Below are 12,465 nucleotides of genomic sequence, written 5' to 3' on the forward strand. Positions count from 1 at the left end.
AAAATTCTGAAAACCTTAAATATTCAACAATCATTTTGTTTACATTTGTGCAGATTGTTTACATTTGTGCAGAGAAGGCAATAAATAATAATAACTTTCCTACAGCTGTTAGTTAAAACCATTTAAATGAAGCTACAGACAGTTTCTTCATGAAACAGTTGCTTCATATTGATTAATAAACTATTTCTTGCCATGGGGACTAAATAAGTTACATTGAAAAAATGCATTTTGTTTTGGTGACTATATAAAAGGTATTTCAACGTTTGACTTGATTTGTGTATGATTCTGTTTTGAGTATTGAATGTTCTGACTTATAAAAACATAGTGAATAGCTGTATGATATTGACAATTTAAGGTGTATTGTGAAAACCAAAGCATTCGTAAAAGAGGTCTAAACATAAATTAGATGCAATTATTCCTTAAACGACATAAGAGGTGTGAGATTGCATAATCGTCAATCGTCTTAAAAGTGTTAAATATTTTTATTACTTGATGCACACACATGCATTTGAAGACGTGGACTGTTTATTAATATTCTTCACTGTCTATAATATTATGCCTGCTTCGGAAATGGGAAGCTGATTTGCAATTTCGACTACATCTTGAGCAAACAAAACCACCTACCCCTTACACCACTTTTAGCTGAACCAATCTTTCATACACGTATTTTTCAAAGGTAATATACGTGATAACAACCAATTTTCTACTTTTAAGAGATTTTTAGTGCTGGTGGCTGAGGAATAACTTTCTTATTGTTCCAAAAGGCTTGAGACATTACTGTATTTCGTTTTATAATGTAGAAGTACACCAATTGCAGGAAACGATGTCTGGCATTTCAATGTCTCTAGGAAAGACATTCTTTTTTCATTAGGCCTAATGTAATGGACAACTCTTTGTTTTTTTAAAGGAAAATCCAAAAATGTTAATTTTTATACCCATTGATTATGTAAACTGAACAGGTGACTCAAGCAGTTTAAAAATAATGATTGTTCTGTGGCACTTTTGATTGTTTCAAACAGTTTTGCTTATCAAAAAACTTCAAGTAATTAATATATAACAAATTATACAGTCACTAAAAATCATGAAATAATTTCTTTTTGTAAAAAAATACGACCGACTTCAAAATGCTCTAAAAAGAATGAAATAATTTCAATAAAGTAAACTTTTGTATTAGGCAAGCTCACGTATTTTAAGTCGGCGCGGCTCTATGATGATGAGTGTGTCCATATTGCGGGTGACTATCTATAACTAAAGGTGTTAATCAGCATGTCTTTTTCATAGTTATACGTTAAGTGTTATTTTATTACCGTCATCAGAGATCGGCATTATAGTGGTATTAACGATAGTATCTTTAAAAAGATTATAACGCATTTAAATGTTTCTAACTTGGAACAGTAACGTTTTAATACTAAACTAGCTTCTTTTCCCTATCATAATATCAAACTAAATTATTTTTCTATTCATATAGAACATTTGTGTGTGTTATTTTCATAATGCATTTATTCTGAAGTAAACATAAAATACAAGAAAATATTTCCTTTAATATATAAACAAAACAGTTCAGTATGTTTTTTTATATATTTATGTTATCCAGCTACAATTTATTGATTTTCAAAATACACACACAATATTTAATTTCAATCATATTTGCAGTTTGAGCCGCGCCGACTTGAAATACGTGAGCTTGCCTAATACAAAAGTTTACTTTATTGAAATTATTTCATTCTTTTTAGAGCATTTTGAAGTCGGTCGTATTTTTTTACAAAAATAAATTATATTCCATATGGTGGTCTATGATAGAATGCTAGGTTCCAGCTCGGAATTTGTTTTTTTTAGCTAATCCTAGTGGGCCACGGCATTATCACAAGGATAAAATGCATCTGGTGTTTGGCAGGATTTGAACCCGTAACCTCTGGCTCAAAAGTCAAACCTTATAACCATTTCCATACCAATTGAGAACTGGAGATTTGACGATGAAGTAAGTTTATCCAAGACGCTGGTAGAACCGTGGTGGGCATCGCCGGATGTGATCCACCTCTCATCATAGCTCCATAGCTGTCATTATCAATTACTAGATCGTCAATATCCGCTAATAGTCTCAACACAAACACGCCGCTGGGAACACAACACACCAACACAGCGGGGAAAGCTGAGGAGGATCCCACGCTGAACTGCATTATACGTCCACTCTCGCTGTGTAGAGTTGTGCATAACCGATATTATATCGATGTTTTTCTATCCACATTCAATTTTTTTCTTCGATATTAGGTAAACGATTTTCTTGTTACATCGCTGTTTTCGACAAACATACGTTTTGGACAGCCATTAGTGTTTTCCGTTTGATTTTTTTTTATTGTATGAGTAGTAAATTATTATTTTGTATTTATTCTATTGAAACACTGGTAAAATATCGTAGCCAAGATTCCTTTCCTACTTCAATTTTACCAAGATTATTAATAGTTTACCAAAAATTATGAAATATCAACACCGTGGTTATATACAGTTATTTTAAAAGCTGCCTAGGTTCGATTCATGTATTGTTAAAACTGCAGTGGCAACGCAACTAATTGCTATTAATTATGTCCAATAGTCAATTCTTGCAAACGTGAAACCGCAATCTAAATAGAACGTCTAGGTCAATTATTAACCCGTGGCAATAACTGAACATATGTACAGTATTTCACCTAGTATTAAGGGGCACTGTCATATTCTGTCATATTGCGCTGAAACGAAAACCACGAAAAATCCATAGCATCGAAGTTTTTCGGATGTTGTCGGTACGATGTATTGCAATCAATAATGAAAATTGATGATTGATTCGATGCCCATCCCTACCACTTTGTATGGTCGCCATTTCAATGAAAAAGTATTAAAAGTACACTGAGTGACATGTTTCATACGAACTTCACAGAACAGAATCCGGTAATTTATGTCACGCCAATTACAACACACAATTTTAAACTATGATCGATGCCCGGCCCAACAAAATATTCAATGACGTCACAGCCCATATGTTTCTGTCGTCGGTCTCGAGTTGTCAATGGCTCCATTGTGTTGCATTGAGCAGTGGGCACGCAGGCGGTTGGCGGAGGCGGATGTGCCAAAATTACGTGACTAAACGTAAATTGTCGGCTTCAACTGAACGCTGGCTATTCTGTGAATCCTGTAGCAACTGTGGTTAGGCAAATATTTGACATTCGTAGACAGACATATCATGTGTAGACTAGTCCGCAGCCTATTTGTCTCAACACTATTTCACTACAAGTTATTCTTGACCAGATTTTACAACTTATTTTATGGAATGGCGGGTTTGGCAGAGGATCTTTAATCATTTAATTGAGCCAGCGACTCACATCGATATGCAATTTATCATGCCAAGTATGAATGAATGATGTATACGAAATGCCTTCTCTTTTCAACCAACGAATCATTAGTGAAGATCATTAATAAAAGGCCAATTAACAAACACAGCTGGGTCCTGGAGTCAGTCAAGCTATTCCAAAGCTTACGATGCTCACGATCTACTTAGCAAACTTCAGATCACAGTTTCTGACAAGATTAGAACCAAAGGAAGTTCCAATGGAGACACAAATATGATTAAAGGTGGATTCCCTTTTTCGTCTTGTTAAATATGATAAGTTTTAGCTAAGACAAACCCACCAAGAACCACTATCTTACCCCCGTATTCTTCACATTCCAAAGGTGAAGTTGATGGATGGGTTGAAGGCGAAACAAGGTCGCGATCAAACAGCTGATAACTGATAACAGGTCAAGGTCGTTGACCCCGCTAGACAGGATCGACGCCAGTTCTGTGTTTACCCGACACAGCGCCAAAGGAGCCGGCTGTCGACACGTCGTCTGTTAAATAATAGTTCCGAGTTGATTTCTAGTGTAAACACTCCATGATGAAGGCTTGAGTGCTTCTCATCGAGTGTTTGTTATCCTGATTGCCTTTTATGAGTCAACATTTACAATCGATTGTTACAACCGCGGTTTACGATCGAATTACGGCGACGTAATGTGGTCACTGGGGATTTGAGGCATATACGGTGTTCAAATGTGGCAGTGTGTTGGCTCTTGTAGGGTAATTTTCCCAACATTGCAATCCTCTAATATTATATCATAAGTTTGATAAGTTTACGTGTGGTTTACTTAGAATCACATACACTTTGCAGGTATATACTTGCCAACTTATGTTTTAAAACGATAAATGCAAAATGTTACTATGATGCTTTTTTTATCGAACTATAGTAAGCTCGATGTACACATACAAAGGAAAATTGTCATTCATCAGTAATCTGCACTAAAAATGTTATGTTAATTACATTATTCTTCACAATAGGTGCCTGTTTTAGTCTCAGCATAGCCTTTCACGATGATGCATCAATTTTTTTATATGACGAAATTAAAGGTGATTTAATGAGAAAATTAAAAAAAGAATGTTTCATTGAATTTTTTTACCAGGTTTCAAATCTAACCATAACAACAAGGAAGATGGCTCACACCAGAGCACATAATTATAGAACATTGTGCCTGCTCCAAGATGTATATTTAACATACAATATTAGTCTACGCTGCCAAAAATCTTTCACCTTATTTCTCTCTCCAATGTGCTAAATCATCCAAATGTGTTTGTGTATGAATATACCAGATATTACACTGACGTTTATATCTGAGTGAGCCGGCATTCAGTTCATTACTGCATGTGAAGACGGATTCATTATTTACTAACACCTATAAGAAACTCAATTTTTCGACCAAATATTTCATGTAAACAAACAATTATCTACCTGAAATTACATTGATCTTTGTTGTGATGAAATATAGTGCATTTATTTTTGTTTTGTTCAAATTATATTACTAATAAACATTTTTGAAACGAATCATGATGGAAAAAGTGTTGGTCAAATATGTTTCAATCTCAACATAAAATAAATGCATACGTGTCAATATAAATAAATAAACATTATAAATACAATACTATTATAATAAAAAACATCGTGTGGTAAAATACAAATATTAAATATATAGGCTACACGTATTATATATATAGATATACAACTATTTTCTAATATTAATACTAAACAACATCGGAGGTCTTGAGAAAGGGTTTAAACCATTTACCTATTTATCACTTTATTGCTATTGACAGCGAAAAAGTAACCCGATATAACTGAATTCTACTAGCTGTATGTACCTTTTTAATAAAAAAAAATCAAACACTGTATAATCATTCGTACGACCATTTTCATTGCGGTCAAATTTTTTTTATCACTAACCTCTTTTAAAAATGTATGTATATACATGTGTTGTATATTTTAGTAATGCTACTTTTACTTCTTGTCAACTGTCTACAACCATTGCTTTCGACTATGCTTTCCGCCCCCGTGATCATCACGATTTTAGTCAATTCCACTACCTACGCTTGAATTTTTGCTTTATATCAGTTTAAAATAAAACCAGTACATTTCTATATAAAATCCGTTGCATATCCATTGCCACGTCAGTCGTTAAACAACCAGATTGACACCATATCAAGTTGCACTTTCCTTGCCGCGAGCAGCTCGTAATGTCTAAGCCCACACAGTAATATGTTTAATAACCACTCACCGACAGTGATCAATCCCCTCTAATCACCTGTTGGCACCTACAACCTGCCGAAATTGGCGCCAAAATAATTGCGGGAAACCGGACTCGCCGCCTATCTTTGACGCTTATCCGGAAATGTCATTTATTGGCACCTGCTCAACTACTTGCCTGCAATGCGATACTTGAGTCTTGTTCGGCCTTGTATTGGTTTAACGGATTATGTTAAGCTATTGGCTGTAATTAAAAAGACCTAAAATGATTTGGATTTTCCGATAAAATACAAAGTCTCCAGAAAAAAGAGATTTATACATAAAATAATTAGTGCCCGTTTTGATTCATTTTCGGAAATGCTTCTTATGTGCTAAATAAGGCCCAGCGCACACGGTGTGACTGTTTTACAACTACAGTTGCGTCTATTGTGCAATCAGTGGAGTGTCAATTTAGTGCATTTACGTTGTTTTAAGGCCTTAAGTGCGCTTACTACGTCGGACTCAGACGAAGAAGACGTTATTAGCTATTATCAGTACCGAAGACAGCGAAGGGTACTGAGAGAGCATTGGGTTGCTCAAATAAGGGTGAACCCAATTTGGGTTCACCCTTATTTGAGCAAGAATGTTAGTACTAGGCTGTTTGTAGCACCTAGAGCTATTCGGATAGTAAATTATAAACACTAAAAACACTATACGGCCGTCACAGCGTGTGCGCTGGGCCTTAATTTAAACTTTTATCGTTTCGCTACCAAATAACGAAGTAAGTTCATAACATTTTAAATCCATTTTGGTTAAGCTCAACGTGGCGTGTGAAAATGAAAAAAACTGCATTTAAAAATTAACTAAAAAGGTTTAAACAGCGTAGGTGTAAACGTAGAGGGTTTTTGTTTTGTTGTCACACTTAAACCACTCGTCCCAAAAGCACGAGTAGGTGCCTCTGGGTAAGTATTGGGTTAGCTCCTCTTTGAAGCGCACTCAAGGCGTAGTTCAATGTCATTTGAAGAACACAAATCTTTGTGTTGAACGTGATCTACACCTTAGTGCAAAGTTTTAGGTAGTTTTCATTCACAATCACGAAAACATTGACCTAAACCACGTCTTAACCACGTCTTCTTGATAAAAATATTGATTTATTTTTCAGTTGTATTAATACAATTCTCGTTTAAACTCGCCACTCACTTCGTGATTTCCAATTTTCCCAGCTTCGCAGACCCACTGCTATAATCATTGTCCATAAACAGACTATTATCCACAGCGATATGTCGACATGTTGACCTCAAGATCACAGTCGGTGTCTGTCTGAGTCAACATTTGGGTTAAACTGTTCACCATCTGGTCATACGTCACACTCACAATAAGATGTTCAACATCAGACCTTAAGCCAATTTCTATGTCTTGTGGAAGAGTGTGCCCAAGTTGAATTCAGATGACGATTTTAAATGTTCACGAAACATATGATGATTTTCATGTCCGGTAAGGTTTTTCACGATACAAACTCTCAGTTTCAATATGTTACGCGTGATTCGTGCCAATACAGATGGTTTGCAACATTGCTTAAGGGGTACTTGATTATCAAATTACTGTTTGTACTTATGCGTTTATAATCACTCATATTTTACTTTCATACATATTCTCATGCATAACACATTTTAACATGGCTGGGAAGCTCAGTGAAAATAGTTGTTGCCTAATGATCAGCATGTCTGTAGTTCGACCATGAGAGAAAGAAATCAGAAGCTTTCCGATGGTTCGAATTTGGAAGTAGCTAGCATTGATCATTGAGCTTTTAATAAATTATCCTGACTAAAGTACTACTGTAGAAGATCTAGTTAGTATCAACGCTTATCCTTTAAAATTGATTCATTTCTCCGTCTTAAAATATCCACCCCACGTCAGTTTCGTAAATTCTAATGTCTAACAGTATAGGCTACCCCTGACTCGATAACTGACCACATTGACCAGCACAATCAAACATTATGTGGCTCTACAGTTTCCCACATCTAAACCCTTCCACAATCAGACCATAAACAGCCATCCACTCACGAATTGAGCGTTTTGCACAATAGCCCGAGAGAAATATCGCACCGAACCAACTCGCTCGATAACGATTCACCGATAATTGATGTGACCTTGAGGTCACCGCTGGATCTTATCTGTGTTATCTGCCACTGAAGCATTCACCTTTGACCTCCACATTTGTTTCGCCATATTCCCTTTATTGGCAATCACTTACGATCCCGCGGAGATAACGAAGACGGCGATTAACTTCCAACAATGTTGTGTGACTCATGCGCACTAATCGGGGGATTTTAATTATCATTATATTCGAAAGTTTTAATTTTTTTAATTGAATTAAAATTCATTATGTGAATCTTAACTGTTTAGTTAGACTATTATACGTTATATAAAGTACCTTATAATAGTATTTTTAACTTGAGCAAAAGCTGTGGGTAGTTCACGACAGTCTATCTATCATGGTTTACACAACAATACATTTAATATTATTCCAATTGTTACACCAGTGTATTACACTACGTGCGCAATACAGCTGGGCAATGGTTATACGAATCGAAGCAATTATATCAAAAATTTTACATTTCATTTAGTTTTAATCCATGCATTTGTGTGTATGTTTACGAATAGTCTCTGATACAAATTTATTGGTTACTCCCCCACATCCATGCATCCACGTGTCCCCTTTTGTAATTGGGTGGGTAGGTATACGATAGTTCATAAATAAAACAATACAATTAGGATCTTTTACACCCAAAGCGTAGTAAAAACCTCTAATCCTGAACGATGAATACCAGATGGGTTTGATTATAATGATCTCAACTCAATCCCACCAGTTACTAAATTCCGTTAGTTTTTTGTTAACTAACTCTTTGATAGCACGAGATTGCAGTAAATCATGAGTTGTTCAATCAACACATCACTCTGCAAGTGGAGCCATTTAACGCTTGGTCATAATGTTTGAAGTGCCTCCAGCTCCACAGCCACTTGACATTTTGATTCACACGCCCTCAATGTGCCTCATAGGGTCTCAGCTGTCGAATCTTATTAAGTCCTTTCGAATATTTCTCAGTAAAAATATTAAAAGATATAGTTTATCAATTATCTGTCTGGCTAATATACACTTTAGTTGACATTACTTGTAACATTTATTCATAAGAGAAAAAAATTAGTTTAACGAAGTGAAGATGTACTTGGTGATACTCTGAGCTACTCAACCTCGGTTCGTGGAAGAGAAAAAAAATAAAAACAAGCGTTTTAGTTTCTTGAACAATTAAATGCTTTAAATTCATTTTTATGCCCACAGGATTGTATTAGTTGATAAACAATCGATAATCCACACTTCGTCAGACATAATGACAAGGACTGTCTGACGAGGTAGGTCTTGGAAATACATACAAATGAAAAATATAATCAACTTGTGTTTTAATAGTTTACGCCTTGCCGAAGCCACCTTTAATCCCCCTAACTACTTGAATAATTCTGTCCAAAGAGCAAAGCCGCCAAAGAGCGGGGACATTAAAGTGAGTAAACAAATTGTTCAAACCGGGTCCGGGTGTTTGTGGAACACATTGGAATAACACAGTATTTACATTGGGCCAAGCCCAGTCAACAGATGACTGAGCGCGATCACAAACATGCGCCACTTGCGATTCATAAACATTGAGCGCACCAGCGCATTTGTTCTGGGTATGTAAACTATGCGCTCCTCCAAGAGTGGAGTGTACTGTGGAAAATATGCAGAAAGCCCTCACAATGCTCACGTTAAAGCTTGGTTCTGTCGAATTTATTTACGTATCCTTGTATTGTGTGTTTCATAGAGGGATGAATTGATTATACAACAATAATTGCTGTTTGCCTACCTGACAATGAGTTAGCATGTTACAGGCACTAAAATACTACGGTAGGAATGGGTTTCTGAGTCAATAATATGCATTCATTAAGTACTACTCGTTTCTGATCTTCATCCCATACCTCTCTGTCCAATCTGTAATGGTCCAATCTGTAAAATGTGTCTCTTCTCATACCTCCACGTCACTACTAAATATGTATTTTATTTCTTAATTTCCTTACATTTTTATGTCTTCTCATTCTGATCAATCACCTTTTTGCATCCATAACACTCTGCCACTAAATCTTTAGCATATTCGTTGCCGCTCCACATTAAACTCCTACTCTTCACTTTTAGATTATTCACCTAATACCACCAACTCCAATCCCAACCTAGAGTATATTCCTTAACGTTGGATTTCCCCACTACAGTATGTACATTTATACTCTTCATTCCGCAACATTCTGTGCCAAATATGACAACTAACGTTATCATTGGTTTACACTTTAATCATTTCATCTTTATTAGTTCAGATTATTCACCTACCTCCACTACACTACAGGACACATCTTTAAGTTATTCCCTTGCATTTATCGTGGAAAATCTGTATCTTCCTAATTATAATGAACACCCTATACATTCAACATAGCTCGACCCAATCTGTTTAGTCCAAGCAGTTTATCCTAAAAAATCCATCGCTTCCCATTCAAATTATCACCCAATACTCCACAACAGAGGCCAATCTGTAGTCAGTGTTCCCACATTACTTATCAGTGGACACTCGGTGCACTAGGTCTACACCACTACCACGCTATCACCTTTCTAATCGTCGCGCACGCCCGTATACGGCACCTTGCTGAGCTGAGACATTCATTGGTCAGGTGTTACTCAACCAACCACCTGTCAGTTAGATGTCACAGTTATGTCAGCTTGCAGACACATTCGTCGTCACCGTCTCAAACTGGCGATCACTCATTACAATGTGGCAGTATTTATGTTGTCCGATTTTTACACAAAACTGATTCTTGAGGCGCCTACACGACAGGTGCAACTCGAACTGCAAAGTTCAGAGGTAACTTGATATATGATTAAACATTTGAAGAATGTAGACGAGAATTGTGTAAAACCTGATCCGCCTTAGTTTCTAGTTGTGTTCTCATTTTATGTATCTATATATTTAATTCCGTAAATAAATCGGTGCCCACGAAATATCTCGAGCTAGTAAAAAGGTAGCATGTCTGTTGGGGATTCATTTAATGGTCCAAGGATAGTGGAAAGAATATAAGAAGAGTAAAAAATTACCCCCGCTATGCCTTACAGGCCAAAGATCCAGTCATTTTCTGATGGAAGTACTGCTACAGTGTTTCTATAAGCCGTTTTAAATATACCACGTGTAAACATTGCGTTTCTGTTTGTTTATTGATTTTAATGTTCTGTTTATACGTTAGAATGGTAATGCATTGTTGAAATGTATCGTGTTAGGGGAAGACCTCGACTACGAAGGAGAGTATTTAGGAATGGTGCAAGGCATAGGAAATGGCAATTTTACAACGGAGGTAAAGGGCAGCCATTGCTGATATGGGCCCCAAGTCTCAATATAAATATCAACAGTCAAATCTTCTACTCGAATACCTTTTCCAATTTATTTCCACCTATTATTTCGAATTACAACCACATTCACGATACTACACACAAGATACAGCCTAATCTGTCTTTTATAAAACTGTTTAACTGTCCAACTTTTAACAACAAGTTATGCGTTTGGATAAGTGCTTCTTTCTGACGAGCACTTGCAGTACAGTATCAACTATCACAGTGTACAGTGGCAAGTTCAGACAACTGCAACTGCTGACGCCTGTGGCTCTTCACTGCTGAACTTGTGTTACAAGTGATTCTCGCTACCTCTGTCTGCTGACGAAGCGATGCTCTCGTCTCAACTTACCTTAACCTCTACTGTTAGACTCTGGTGGTCTTATAACTTTGTATTACTCACTGCTAGTTGAGTAGGGATGTTAAACTGCTTCTTACACCAACTCTATACACGAAATATCTAGCTGTGTAGTGGTTAGAGTGTCCACCTGACAATCTAAAGTCCACTCAGAAGATCATGAGAAACGTTTTTTTATGGTTTGTAACTATAGTTTACATTTCCCATGGTAGTCAGATCTATTGCACAGTCATTGACAATCCAAAAACGGAATTTTCTAAAGGATGAACGCTTGTCGATGCAGTGTTTGAGTTAAGGTTCAAGCATTTTCAAGCCAATGTGTAGGCCTTCGCAACTATGTTATCCGTAAAGATATTTACCTGGGTTTCGTCTGGTGTCAATTATTTTTTCTTCAATCGCAGTCCCATTTCAAGTGACAAGTCTTATTACCGTTTGTATGTTGTGTCATGGCTGGGACTGCAAGTCCACGCCTACAGCCAGCCTACACAGAGCTGTAACTGGGAAACAACCGTTGGAGGAGATTGTATAATGGCCACATCAATGGTCTTCCCTATCTATCGGCAGTGTTTCTTTGCAATACACGGCAATGCAATCATAATAGGATTCAATATCATTTATGAAGGACAGGTAAGACCTAAGATTTACCATCATTAGCCACCCTTTAGGATTAGTTCACTTTTAACATATGAATGGGTTTACGATGAAAGACAATTTAACTGTACTGTTAATACTGTTCAATGAAATGGCGACCATACATAGTAGGTATTTTGAGCCAAGTATGAATGGAGATGAGTGTAGGATAACTGGCGCTATCAGCAACTAATTAATTTCATACCGCAATACTTCAAGATCATTTGTATCACATGAGTATTATAACTCTACACTATACTAACGGATAAATGAATTTGGAGATTTGCTAGAAAACCTTTAAGTAAAATGTTTACTGTATGATTATTTAGCATTAAAACCAAATTGTTTATGTTTAAGCTGCAGAATTTAATTGTAATAAAGCATACCACAACTTGTCTTGTACAAATTAAATATGCGTTCCAATCTCTAGGTAACACCCTAAACTAATACAATACCGTATTCTG

At 36.3% G+C, this 12,465-nt stretch overlaps 1 protein-coding gene across 3 annotated transcripts in view; it reads right to left on the minus strand.

Moving 5' to 3' along the window:
• Positions 1-12,465, minus strand: part of LOC128999787 (pleckstrin homology-like domain family B member 1) — a 164,893-nt gene that overhangs the window by 86,971 nt on the left and 65,457 nt on the right. The gene's annotated exons all lie outside the window — the stretch shown is intronic.

Source organism: Macrosteles quadrilineatus, unplaced genomic scaffold, assembly GCF_028750875.1.
Source record: "Macrosteles quadrilineatus isolate MER2022 unplaced genomic scaffold, UCM_ALF_1.0 Scaffold_8__2_contigs__length_117827958, whole genome shotgun sequence".
Lineage (NCBI taxonomy): Eukaryota > Metazoa > Arthropoda > Insecta > Hemiptera > Cicadellidae > Macrosteles > Macrosteles quadrilineatus.